Raw genomic sequence first — 12,191 nt, 5'->3', positions numbered from 1 at the left:
GGAAAACTAGAGAAGGAAACGCTTTGTTTGGCAAGAGAAAAGAAATTAAAAGAAAAGAAAAAGTAGAAAGAGAGAGGAAAAGGGAAAAGAGAAAGTTTAGTATGTCTTCATTGTACAAGGTATTTTGCCTGATATATGCTATGTTATCATCCTAGTTTATAACTTATATGTCAAGATTGAATATTTGATTATTATAGGCGTAGCTCTTTATATTAAAGAAAGAGACAAAAGGAAAAGGTTTAGTCCTTGATCTTTCTTTGGTGTTTGTCTTGAAATCTAATGATGGAATAGATTGAATGTCTGTAGATTGTGATCTTGCTTTTTCCTAGGGTTGTTTCTTTTCCTACTTTCATGGAAATGTTTTATCCATGGTAATTTTCTCTGAACTATTCAGAATTTACTTATTTTATGGTTAACTTGCATTATCTTTCTGTCTTTGTTTCTTTTCCATTTTTCTTTTTTCCTTTTTTCCCCCTAATAATATAGCATATGTTGCTTGTTGTTTCTCTTTTTCTTTTATGTTAAAGAAACATTTATCTGATTATATGTTTTCTTTAATTCAGTTCTTCACGATTTATTCGATTCATTTCGAACTATATCATTCTGAGTTACTCCAATTCTTCGCCTAGTAGTTGTTCTCTTTTATCTAATAAATTTTGTGTTCAACAAGAAACTGTTGGTCACTTTTTATGAAACATGTTTAGTGCAGAAAAGTGTATCTATCTCAACTAAAGGTCATGCACAGAGATCACTAAGGCCCTCTGTGCATGGCCTTGTTTAGTTAGCTAATTCTTCCTGTATAATCAAAATCCTGTACTAGGTTGTTTCTATTATGAAAATGTACTTAACTAGTACTATCAGTTGTGGGACGTTAGGCATGGCCCCCTTCAGAAACCCTCATAGCCACAGTTGACCGGTTATCGCTAGTAAAAGGAGGTCCAGCCTCAACAGGTGGATAGAACCGTTGGGGCAAGTTGGTTTAGCCTACACACACAAGAGAGGGAAATTTCTCTCCCATTTATTTTCGTGAAAAAAGGAAAAAAAACAACGAAAACCCCAAACTCCCATTCTCTCTCTCTCTCTCAACTCCCATTCTCTCTCTCTCTCTCTCTCTCTCTCTCTCTCTCCCCTCTCTCTCTCTCTCTCTCTCTCTCTCTCTCTCTCTCTCTCTCTCTCTCTCTCTCTCTCATCAAAAAACCCCAAATTAGTCATGTGCGCCTTCTCTTTCTCTCCTCCCCTCCCAACCAACTCTAAACTTGTCGCTGTCGTCGGAGGTTGCCGTCACAGTCGAGCCTTGTAGTTTGTCGCCGCCATCAACCCTGCAGTTTTCCACCGTCGTCGACGTTGCAGTTTGCCGCCATCATCGACCCTGCAGTTTGTCGCCGAGTCCCCCTTAAAAAACCCTAGTTCTTCCACCCCAAATTGGACCTCGCCACCTCTCTTGCTCCTCATTTTTCCTGGATGTCTGACTTGTAAGTCCTCTACCTCAAAACCCTAACCCTAATTGGGGTATTTTTAGAAATTAGATATGGATATCCCAAAGATTCTCTAGCTTAATTTGGTTATAAACATCTGAGAAATTATTACTCTTCTTCATTTTTCATTTCTGATGCTTGTGCCTCTTTTTGCTTGGGTCTATTTCCAATTTTTTAGATTAGATAAATAAGGGCTCAAATCATCAATTTGGTTACCTAGCATAATTTTTTTAATTGTATTAATGGGCATGACTGTCACTGTGTGTCGTATTGTTTAATTGATGGGGAAACCTAGAAGAAGCTCGAATTAGATAGTGCCTGTTCCTGGCGGTTAAAGCATGGATGCATGCACTCTAAAGTTCCCAAGAGTTGTCAAATATTTCTTAAAACTGAGGTACCCCCAGGGATAACATGGTATGGTTATTAAGGAATTGGATAGCTTAGTTCTAACGGCATCATGTGAATAAGTGGTGAAATCGTTTTGAGAGAATATTTAATTGTTCATGTGAACAAGTGGAGATAAGTTTCAAGGGGACTAAAAGATTTTCAACTCTACTCTTTGTTCTTGTGACTGTATCATTACTCTTAACTTTGTTTGCAAGTTGGTTTTATTACATCTAGCTAAGTTTTTTCTTATTGAATTTTATCATTTGAAGTTCTAGTACTTGATGAATATTTTTGTAAGCCAAGTTCATGAGTACTTATGTCCTGGATATTTAGATTGGTTTATGTACTTGAACCATGAATTTGATTTAAGCTTATGAGTTGTTACATGAGAAGTAGTAAAATTTATATGCTGAAAGATGATAATATTTGTCATACTTAAATATCATTATAAGTTAAAAACTTTGATATATAAGATATGGAACGGGTTAGTCACTAACTTTAGTATATATCTTTTAGAGCCTTTTCTTTTATTTGTATGTATGGTGTAGTTGTAATATGAATGAAACTTTCAATGAAAGTAAAAGTTAGTCATTTGATTTTGCGAATTATATACTTTCAGGGTTCTTATGTCTGCAGTTCAATTTTGCAGGAGGACATCGAAACCTTGTTGATTCTCTTGTAGGATCTGCAATAAAGGTACTTATTGAATAAAAAACCAAAAGATTGTATGTGGCATGATGCAAAAAATGTAATAATGTCTATATCTTGTAAACCTTTTTTCATGTGCATTAGTTTTCTAATAAAGCAAAAACTGTTACTAGTTACATATTATATTTCTTCATGCGCATCATTCATTAGTTTTAAAACATTACTCATAAAACTTTTAGTTGTAACTATTGTTCATTTCTTATTTAGTTAAGTTTACATATATTTCCAATTAATATTCAAGAAAAACAAAAGGTTACAGGTACCCTACTGAGTATTTCCTTGAGAATCATCCATCCTTCTATATATATATATATATATATATATATCTCTGTCTTGGTTAGGTTATCATGGCCCGTGACTATATCAGGGTTAAAGACTGGATGTATGTGAATCGTTAAAAACGCACAAAGCCTGAGTTCATTGAAGAAGTTGCTTCTTTTATGAACTTTGCACGTGAACATGATTGGATCCAACATGGCATGATTCTTTGTCCGTACAGACATTGCGCGAATAGTTTGCATTGTAAGGAAGAAGGTGTAGAACTTCACATTGTTAAATATTTGTGGCATATATGACTTGGTCTTGTATCCAATAAAAGACTGGAGAGTCTTATCTAGTCCAGAGTACTTGGTCATGTGTCATCTAGTTCTCATATTGAGTCATGCACTAGTTGTAAATTAGCTAAATTTACTGGTCTAAAGTTTTTAACCAGTACATCTGTCTCCACTTCCTTATTCAATTTAGGCCATTCCGATATTTAGGGGTCAACTCCTCTACCTTCTTCATCTGGCTATTTATATTACGTTAGTTTTTCGATGATTTCTCTCGTTATACATGGGTCTATTTACTTAAAAATCTCTCTGAGGTACCTGCTACGTATCAAACCTTCACTGTTATGATCTTCACTCAATGGAAAGCTCGTATTAAAGTTTTTTGATCTGACTGTGCCAAAGAGAATTTATCCTCTACCATGCACTCTATCATGATCTCTAATGGGACTATCTTTCAACAGTCATGTCCCTACACTCATGAGAAGAATGGTATTGCTGAACGCAAACATCGCCATATCCTTGATACCGCTCGATCCATGCTCATTTCTTACTCTGTTCCTCTTCACATCATTAATATCACTCCATCTAGCTCTCTTTCTGGTGCTACTTCTCATAGTCGCGTATATACTCATACTCCTCGCTATGATTTGGCTCGCGTCTTTAGTTGTCGATGTTTTATTTTTCTACCATCTCACGAACGTGATAAATTATCTCCCAGAACTATTCCCTGTGTTTATTTAGGAATTAATCCAGAACATCGAGGTTATCGTTGTTATGATCCTGCATCTTGTCGGGTTCATATATTTTGACACGTTCAATTTGAAAAGGATTCTCCATATTACTCTGGTTCTGATAACTTTAATTTTCTCCACACTACTAATTGTTCTTCACCACCAGCTGCACCACCCACTTCCTTACTTCGGTTCTCCTTTTAAGATCTTCCTGATATCTCTCCATCTCCTTCTGTTGAATCTCTCTCACCCGAGCCTTCTCATACACTATCTGCTCCCCAAGCTCCCTCTCCCTCGGACACGGTGCCCACTACAGAACATACTGCTAACCTCCGCATACCTGCTCTAGCATCTCCCCCGCCTGAGGTTCCTCTTGCTCTTCGTCGAGGCAAACGACCACATGTCACGCCTAAACGGTATGCTTCGGTTACTTCCTATTTATTTATATTTCATAATTTTCTTGTTGTCATTCATACTACCATTGAGTCAAAAGTCCTTTCAAGAGACAGTTCAATTTCCAGAGTGGCGACAGGCTATGGCTGAGGAATTACAAGCCTTTCAGCAAACACACATATAGGATGTTGTTCCTTGTCCTCCAAGCATCTCTCTAGTTGGTAGTAAATGGGTTTATAAGGTCAAGTATCATCCTGATTGCACCATTGAATGTAGGAAGGCCTATTTAGTGGCTCGAGTTTTCACTCAACAACAGGGTATTGATTATGAGGAGATCTTTGCTCATGTTGTTGACCCTATAGTTTTGATGATGATTTGACAAACAATTTATTACTAATAAGTTTTCTAGTGTTTTGTGTTTATGTTCTTTTTTCAGGTATTTCAACACGCGTTAATCAAGCGTTAAAGATTCAAGTTCATTTGCGTGGATTTACCTAGGTATATGTTTAGTTTACTTACATATATAGTATGATTATATCTAAGCTCAATATATATACACTTAACACGATTTTTGACGTTTTCTATCATATAGATGATTTTTCATTAAACGTTGTTAAAATACTTTATCTCATGTTTACAGCTCCTTCATACTTCACTATATACATATATTATATGCACAATATATATATGAATATTTACAAGTCCTATATCAAAGTTCACTTTCATAAAATTACAGGTTTTCTAAGCATTCTTCAAAAACAGGTAGTTTTCACAAACGAAAATTAATTTTCCAGAAATTCTTTTTCAAACATATTCATTTCATCATTTAGAAACTTTCCTCAAAGTTTTACTATTTTTGGATGTGATTTGATATTTTTAACGAATTTTCAAAACTGCCCAAAACCTATCAATTTTGTGTATATCAGATTTCGGTCGACCGGTATGGTCGACCGACAGTTGTTCCTTTTCATAGCATAGTTCCAGAGAGCCTTCCGGTCGACCGTACCGGTCGACCGAGATAATTTCCGGTCGATCAAAATTTACGTCGGTCGACCGCCAGCTTTAAAACTTCGTCTCTCTGGGTTTTTGAACTAATCGGTCGACCGTACCGGTCGACCGACGAGCTGTCAGAATGAGCCTAACGGCTAGTTTTTCAAATGGACTTTTTGATCTTTTTCTTATTTCTAGTTGTTGTATTGGGGTGCTATATATACTCTATTGCTGCTCTTCTTCTCTAACATCCAAGAAATCCAAGTTTGTTATTTAACAAGTTATTAATCGTGTTTAAGAGCTGTTTAAGAGTTGTTTCATCAATCTGTTTTCAAGAGAAGTTTTTCTACAACAAGAAGAGGCCTTTCAAACCCTATTGGAATCATCATTTCTTCAGCTCTTCTTGTTCATTGAGAAGTTTTCTAAACTCTTTCCTATATAGCTTATTATTTCACTTTCATTTGATTAAACTATATTCATTGAGTTATATTTATTGAGTTTCATTCACTATTATCACACACATATATTGTGAGTTGTAGTGTGGGATTTAGTGAGTGTGAGCTTTATTGTGTTCTCACTTGTTAATTGAGAACAAATCATTGTATTGAACCTTTATTTGTGAGATTCACTTGTAACACACTTGTACACCGAGAGAAGTGTGAGGAGAGAGAGACGGGGTCAAATCCAATAGGAGTGGCGTCGATTGACGAACCTAGGGAGAGGTTGTAATCGAGCACTTGAGGAGGAGGACACGGGCTAGGTTCCTACACTTAGTGTGTAAAGTGTGTTTGTTGAGTGATTGTGTAGTGTGAGAGTTTTCGGTGAACTTGTAAACCGAGTGTGTAGAAGTTCCGGCTTCCAAACCGGATTGTGATAGTGGATATCTCCTCGAGGTGAGGAGCGGGGACGTAGGTCGTGGGGACCGAACCTCGTAAACATATCGTGTGTTTGTGTTTTGCTTGTTTCATATTTTATTTGTGCATACTCTTATTATTCTTATTGTTCATATCTATCTCTTGCAAGTCTTGCAAGAACATATTGATCAACATAATTTTAATTGCTATTAATTGGGATTAGATTAGCATAAGACCCTAATCACCCCCCCTCTAGGGTCTAACAATTGGTATCAGAGCTTGGTGCTCTTTGATTTAAGGACTAACCGTCTTGAGTTAAAGATCCAAGTTATTGCATTTGTGCTAATCTAATTTCAATTACATTGTGCTTCTTGCATTTCATCTATATGGATATGTATGATTCATCTTGTTTAGGATATGCTATTAATATTGCTCCTCGTTTGGATATTTTTCCTTATGCTCAATGGCGTATTAGATTCAAACTTTTTGTTCAATCTAATCAATTTGATTTGTGGGAAATTATTGAGGATGGCTATGTTGTTCCCATCTTGGAAAAATCCAAATGGTGTGATAATGATAAAAGATTGTTTAACATGAACAAACTTTTGTTAGAATATTTGATTAGTGCCTTTCACTCATCGTTTTCTAACAAATTTGCTAATTTTGATAGTGCTCACGCTTTATGGAAATTTATTGAAGCACATGAAGGGAAATTGGAGGCGATTCAACAAGCATTGGAAAATCTTGCTTTGAGTCCTAAGGAAGCCTCATCCCCATGTACATTACCACTAGGTGATAACCCTAGTGAGGTATGCGATAACGATGATATTATTACTTTTGATGAACTTGCTCTTGAGTTTGAAAAATTATACAATTGCTATATTGATGTAAAGAGCAAGTATGTTAATTTGAAATCCATTCATGAAACACTAGCTACTAAGTTCAATTTTATTGCAAATGAAAATATAATTCTTAAAGAATGCAATGAAAATTTGAAAACTGAAAACGCTAGTTTGCTTCATGAAAAACGTGATGCTATGTTAGAAGTAGATAAGTTAAAATCTATGATGAGTAATCTTGTTTATCCTACTTCTAGTAGCAATGCTTGTATGCACAATGATGAGTTGAATCAAATGAGAAAAAGAATATCTACCTTAGATTCAACACTAAACACTTGTATTGCTAATAATAAAAAGCTTATGGACTTATGTGCAAAGTTCAATGTTAATTCTTCTAAGAAACCTATTCACTATGCACATATGTATGACAAAATTCACAAATGTTCTATTTACGGTCATAAAGGCCATTTAGCTCAATCTTGTCATAATGCACCAAAAATTGACAAGCCTACACATGATTGTGCTTCCCATCATGCTTCTTCATCACATACACATGTACACACACATAGTGTAAATCATAAACATGCTTATGTGTACAAATGTGATTATTGTGGTCGTTTTGGTCATTTGGCCATGTTTTGTTTCGATTTGAAAAGAAATTCTCGTTTGCAAAATAATTACAAAGAAAAATCTATTTTTGCAAATGAACAACGTGCATTCCATTTCGGTCAACGCAAACCATTCAAACCTCTACATTGCACAAATTGCAATCGTATGGGTCACGTTTACAATTTTTGCTTTGATCGTATCGGTGCACAAAATACGCCCAAGCGGGTTCATAACCCTAGGGCCTTGAATTTAAATAATAGGGGTCATGTCCCAAGTTCTAGTGGTACCAAAATGATTTGGGTACCAAAAAGACTTGTATAGTATTTCTTTTGTTTTTGATGGTTTGTTTTGTTTCTTTGAATGAAAAATTATATTCCTAATGTTAAAAATAAATTATTTGCATGATTTCACAATTAAAAATACTTATATATACCTTACAAAACTTTAAGTATTTTATAAAACATATTTCCAAAGGGTCTATTTTATAAAATCTCTCAAAAACAATTTTTCCCTTTACCTGGTTCTTTTATTTTCCTCGGTCGACCGACCCGGTCGACCGACGATCTTTCTGTAATCGATTCGGTCGACCGAAATGAAATACTGCAGCCTTTTTGTTTTCTTTATCGGGTTTTTGGTTGTGTTATTGGATTCGGTTTTTAAACCCGAACTCTACATCACCCTTGATCTATCATCCCCTCAATCCCAGCCGTTGTCTTCTCTCCTAAAACACCCGACCCCTCTTCTTCCTCCTCATTTTGAAATCGCAGACGTAGGGTTCCAAATTTTTTTTCGGTCGGCCGTTTGGATTCAACTGCTGCTACTTTCAGTCATTTCTCATCAGTTTTGTGGGTAATTTCTTCCTTTACCTTTTGATTTCTGAGTTCTTATGTCTACTTTCTCATCTAGGGTTTTAGTTTTAGGGCATTTTGTTAATTTTCTCTAAATTTATTCTTGTTTACAGGAAGTTGATAATTTCTGTTATCTTCTCATAATCATGCCTCCCAAACCCCCTAAAAAGAGATCAAAACCAGAGTCTAGTTCCTCATCTATAAAAGCCTCACATTATGAGGATTATCTACTCTTTAAATCTCTTGTTAGGAAATACAGGGAACTGTGCAAATTGAAAATCATTCCTACCAGATATATCAAATATTCTGAGTTATTCATGTATAACACTGAGTCTATCCTTCACAATGTTGGGTTAGACAGGTTGCTAGATGAGGGACATAAAGTTCCTTATTATCCATTTCTTGTTTATCTGTTTTATGCGAACCTGTCCACAACATCTTCTGCTGATGGTAGTTTAACCATTACATCATCAGTGAAAAATGTTGAAATTACCGTTTCTGCAAACGAACTTGCGGGGATTCTTAATATCCCAACAAGCGACGTAAATCTCATGTCTGTTGATGTTGGTAATCCAGATGTTAACCCACTCATGTTTAAGCCTGGTTGCTCTTACCCAATGAGCAACAATTCTCTTAATCCTAATGCAAGACTCATTGCCAGAATTATTGCTCAGAACTTAATTCCCAAAACCGGTAGCTTTGATCATTTCGCTTCTGATAAAATTAATGCTGTTTACGCCATTTTTGCCAAAATCAAAGTAGATTGGGCAACTATCTTTATCAATAATATGGCATCAAAGCATACAAAGTTTCTACCTTTTGGCTCCTTTCTCACCCTCATCTTCAAACACTTCAATGTTGATCTTACAAATGAACCCAAGATTGAATCTACGAGAGATTTCTTTGATAAGGTCTCTCTTTCTAGAATGCAGATGGCCCTTGACTCCACTCCTTCATCATCTTCTCACTCCCGTTCTAGAGCCTCAACCTCTTCCACTTCTGATATTTGTGACCGTCTGGATCGCCTTGAGACTCAGTACTCAGGTATTCAGAAGCAAGTCTCATCTATTCAGAAGGATGTTAGGACTATTCTTTCATTTCAGCGTCAGTCTCTCGGGATCCCTTCTAATTCTGAGTCCGATTCTGGTGAGGATTCTGCTGATGGCTCAGGCTCTTCTGATTCTGGTGGTCATGATGATGGTGGTGATGATGGTGATGATGATGGTGGTGATGATGGTGGTGATGGTGCTGGTGATGACTGATTTGAGTTTCTCTATGTGATGGTTATCTTTGTTTTTTTTTATGTTCTCTTTTGGAGATGACTGATTTGATAACTCTGTTTTATTTGAGTGTAATAACTCTATGATACCTTGTGGAACAAACTATGTATGGTTTTGTGTGATTTTTTATGTATAATTTACTATCTTGTGGACGAATCCATGTTTTTGTGCAAAACTATATTGCTTCTAATGCTTATGTGATATTTTGTGGCCTATTGTGTTTAATTTATTTTTTTTATAAATCAATGCATTGTTGAAACAACATTCATAATTTGATGTGTGGTAAATATTAGTTGCATGTCATGAGTTCTTTGCACTGATTAGGTTTTGTATATTTATGCAAATTTATGATGCTAAAATGATGTTTTGTAATTACTTATGCCAGTTTATCATGTTATGATCAATGCATGGTTAAGACTATAATCATGTTTTGTTTATAGAATTTGAGTTACTCATATCATTTTTGCATATGTTTGATGGATAGTTGTTGGTTTAGCTCGTGTATATATGATCAGTAGATGTCATTCAGTCTTTTTGACAGGGGGAGCCTTTGACATACAATTCTTTATTTTTTATCTATGCTTATAAGCAGGGGGAGCATTGCTCCTATCTTTCATTTTTTCCCTTTTTGATGTTGTCAAAGGGGGAGAAAATACCACATATAGCTTACACATTGATTCTTTTATATATGGTCTTGTTATGATTTACTCTTGTTTTGGCTTATATGTGGATTATCAGTATATATTTCATATTCATGTATAAATTGTTTGCCATCATCAAAAAGGGGGAGATTGTTGACCCTATAGTTTTGATGATGATTTGACAAATAATTTATTACTAATAAGTTTTCTAGTGTTTTGTGTTTATGTTCTTTTTTCAGGTATTTCAACACGCGTTAATCAAGCGTTAAAGATTCAAGTTTATTTGCGTGGATTTACCTAGGTATATGTTTAGTTTACTTACATATATAGTATGATTATATCTAAGCTCAATATATATACACTTAACACGATTTTTGACGTTTTCTATCATATAGATGATTTTTCATTAAACGTTGTTAAAATACTTTATCTCATGTTTACAGCTCCTTCATACTTCACTATATACATATATTATATGCACAATATATATATGAATATTTACAAGTCCTATATCAAACTTTCACTTTCATAAAAATACAGGTTTTCTAATCATTTTTCAAAAACAGGTAGTTTTCACAAACGAAAATTAATTTTCCAGAAATTCTTTTTCAAACATGTTCATTTCATCATTTAGAAACTTTCCCCAAAGTTTCACTATTTTTGGATATGAATTGATATTTTTAACGAATTCTCAAAACTGACCCAAAACCTGTCATTTTTCACATATCAGATTTCGGTCGACCGATACGGAGATTTCGGTCGACCGGTACGGTCGACCGACAGTTGTTCCTTTTCATAGCATAGTTCCAGAGAGCCTTCCGGTCGACCGCACCGGTCGACCGAGATAATTTCCGGTCGACCGAAATTTACGTCGGTCGACCGCCAGCTTTAAAACTTCGTCTCTCTGGGTTTTTAAACTAATCGGTCGACCGTACCGGTCGACCAACGAGCTGTCAGAATGAGCCTAACGGCTAGTTTTCAAATGGACTTTTTGGTCTTTTTCTTATTTCTAGCTGTTGTATTGGGGTGCTATATATACTCTATTGCTGCTCTTCTTCTCTAACATCCAAGAAATCCAAGTTTGTTGTTTAACAAGTTATTAATCGCGTTTAAGAGCTGTTTAAGAGTTGTTTCATCAATCTGTTTTTAAGAGAAGTTTTTCTACAACAAGAAGAGGCCTTTCAAACCCTATTGGAATCATCATTTCTTCAGCTCTTCTTGTTCATTGAGAAGTTTTCTAAACTCTTTCCTATATAGTTTATTATTTCACTTTCATTTGATTAAGCTATATTCATTGAGTTATATTTATTTTCATTCACTATTATCACACACACTTATTGAGCTTGATTTTCTCATATTATATATTGTGAGTTGTAGTGTGGGATTTAGTGAGTGTGAGCTTTATTGTGTTCTCACTTGTTAATTGAGAACAAATCATTGTATTGAACCTTTATTTGTGAGATTCACTTGTAACACACTTGTACACCGAGAGAAGTGTGAGGAGAGAGAGACGGGGTCAAATCCAATAGGAGTGGCGTCGATTGACGAACCTAGGGAGAGGTTGTAATCGAGCACTTGAGGAGGAGGACACTGGCTAGGTTCCTACACTTAGTGTGTAAAGTGTGTTTGTTGAGTGATTGTGTAGTGTGAGAGTTTTCGGTGAACTTGTAAACCGAGTGTGTAGAAGTTCCGGCTTCCAAACCGGATTGTGATAGTGGATATCTCCTCGAGGTGAGGAGCGGGGACGTAGGTCGTGGGGACCGAACCTCGTAAACATATCGTGTGTTTGTGTTTTGCTTGTTTCATATTTTATTTGTGCATATTCTTATTGTTCTTATTGTTCATATCTATCTCTTGCAAGAACATATTGATCTATATAATTTTA

The sequence above is a fragment of the Asparagus officinalis genome, chromosome 7 (genome assembly GCF_001876935.1).
Source record: "Asparagus officinalis chromosome 7, Aspof.V1, whole genome shotgun sequence".
Taxonomy (NCBI): domain Eukaryota; kingdom Viridiplantae; phylum Streptophyta; class Magnoliopsida; order Asparagales; family Asparagaceae; genus Asparagus; species Asparagus officinalis.
This window is presented reverse-complemented; position numbering follows the sequence as displayed.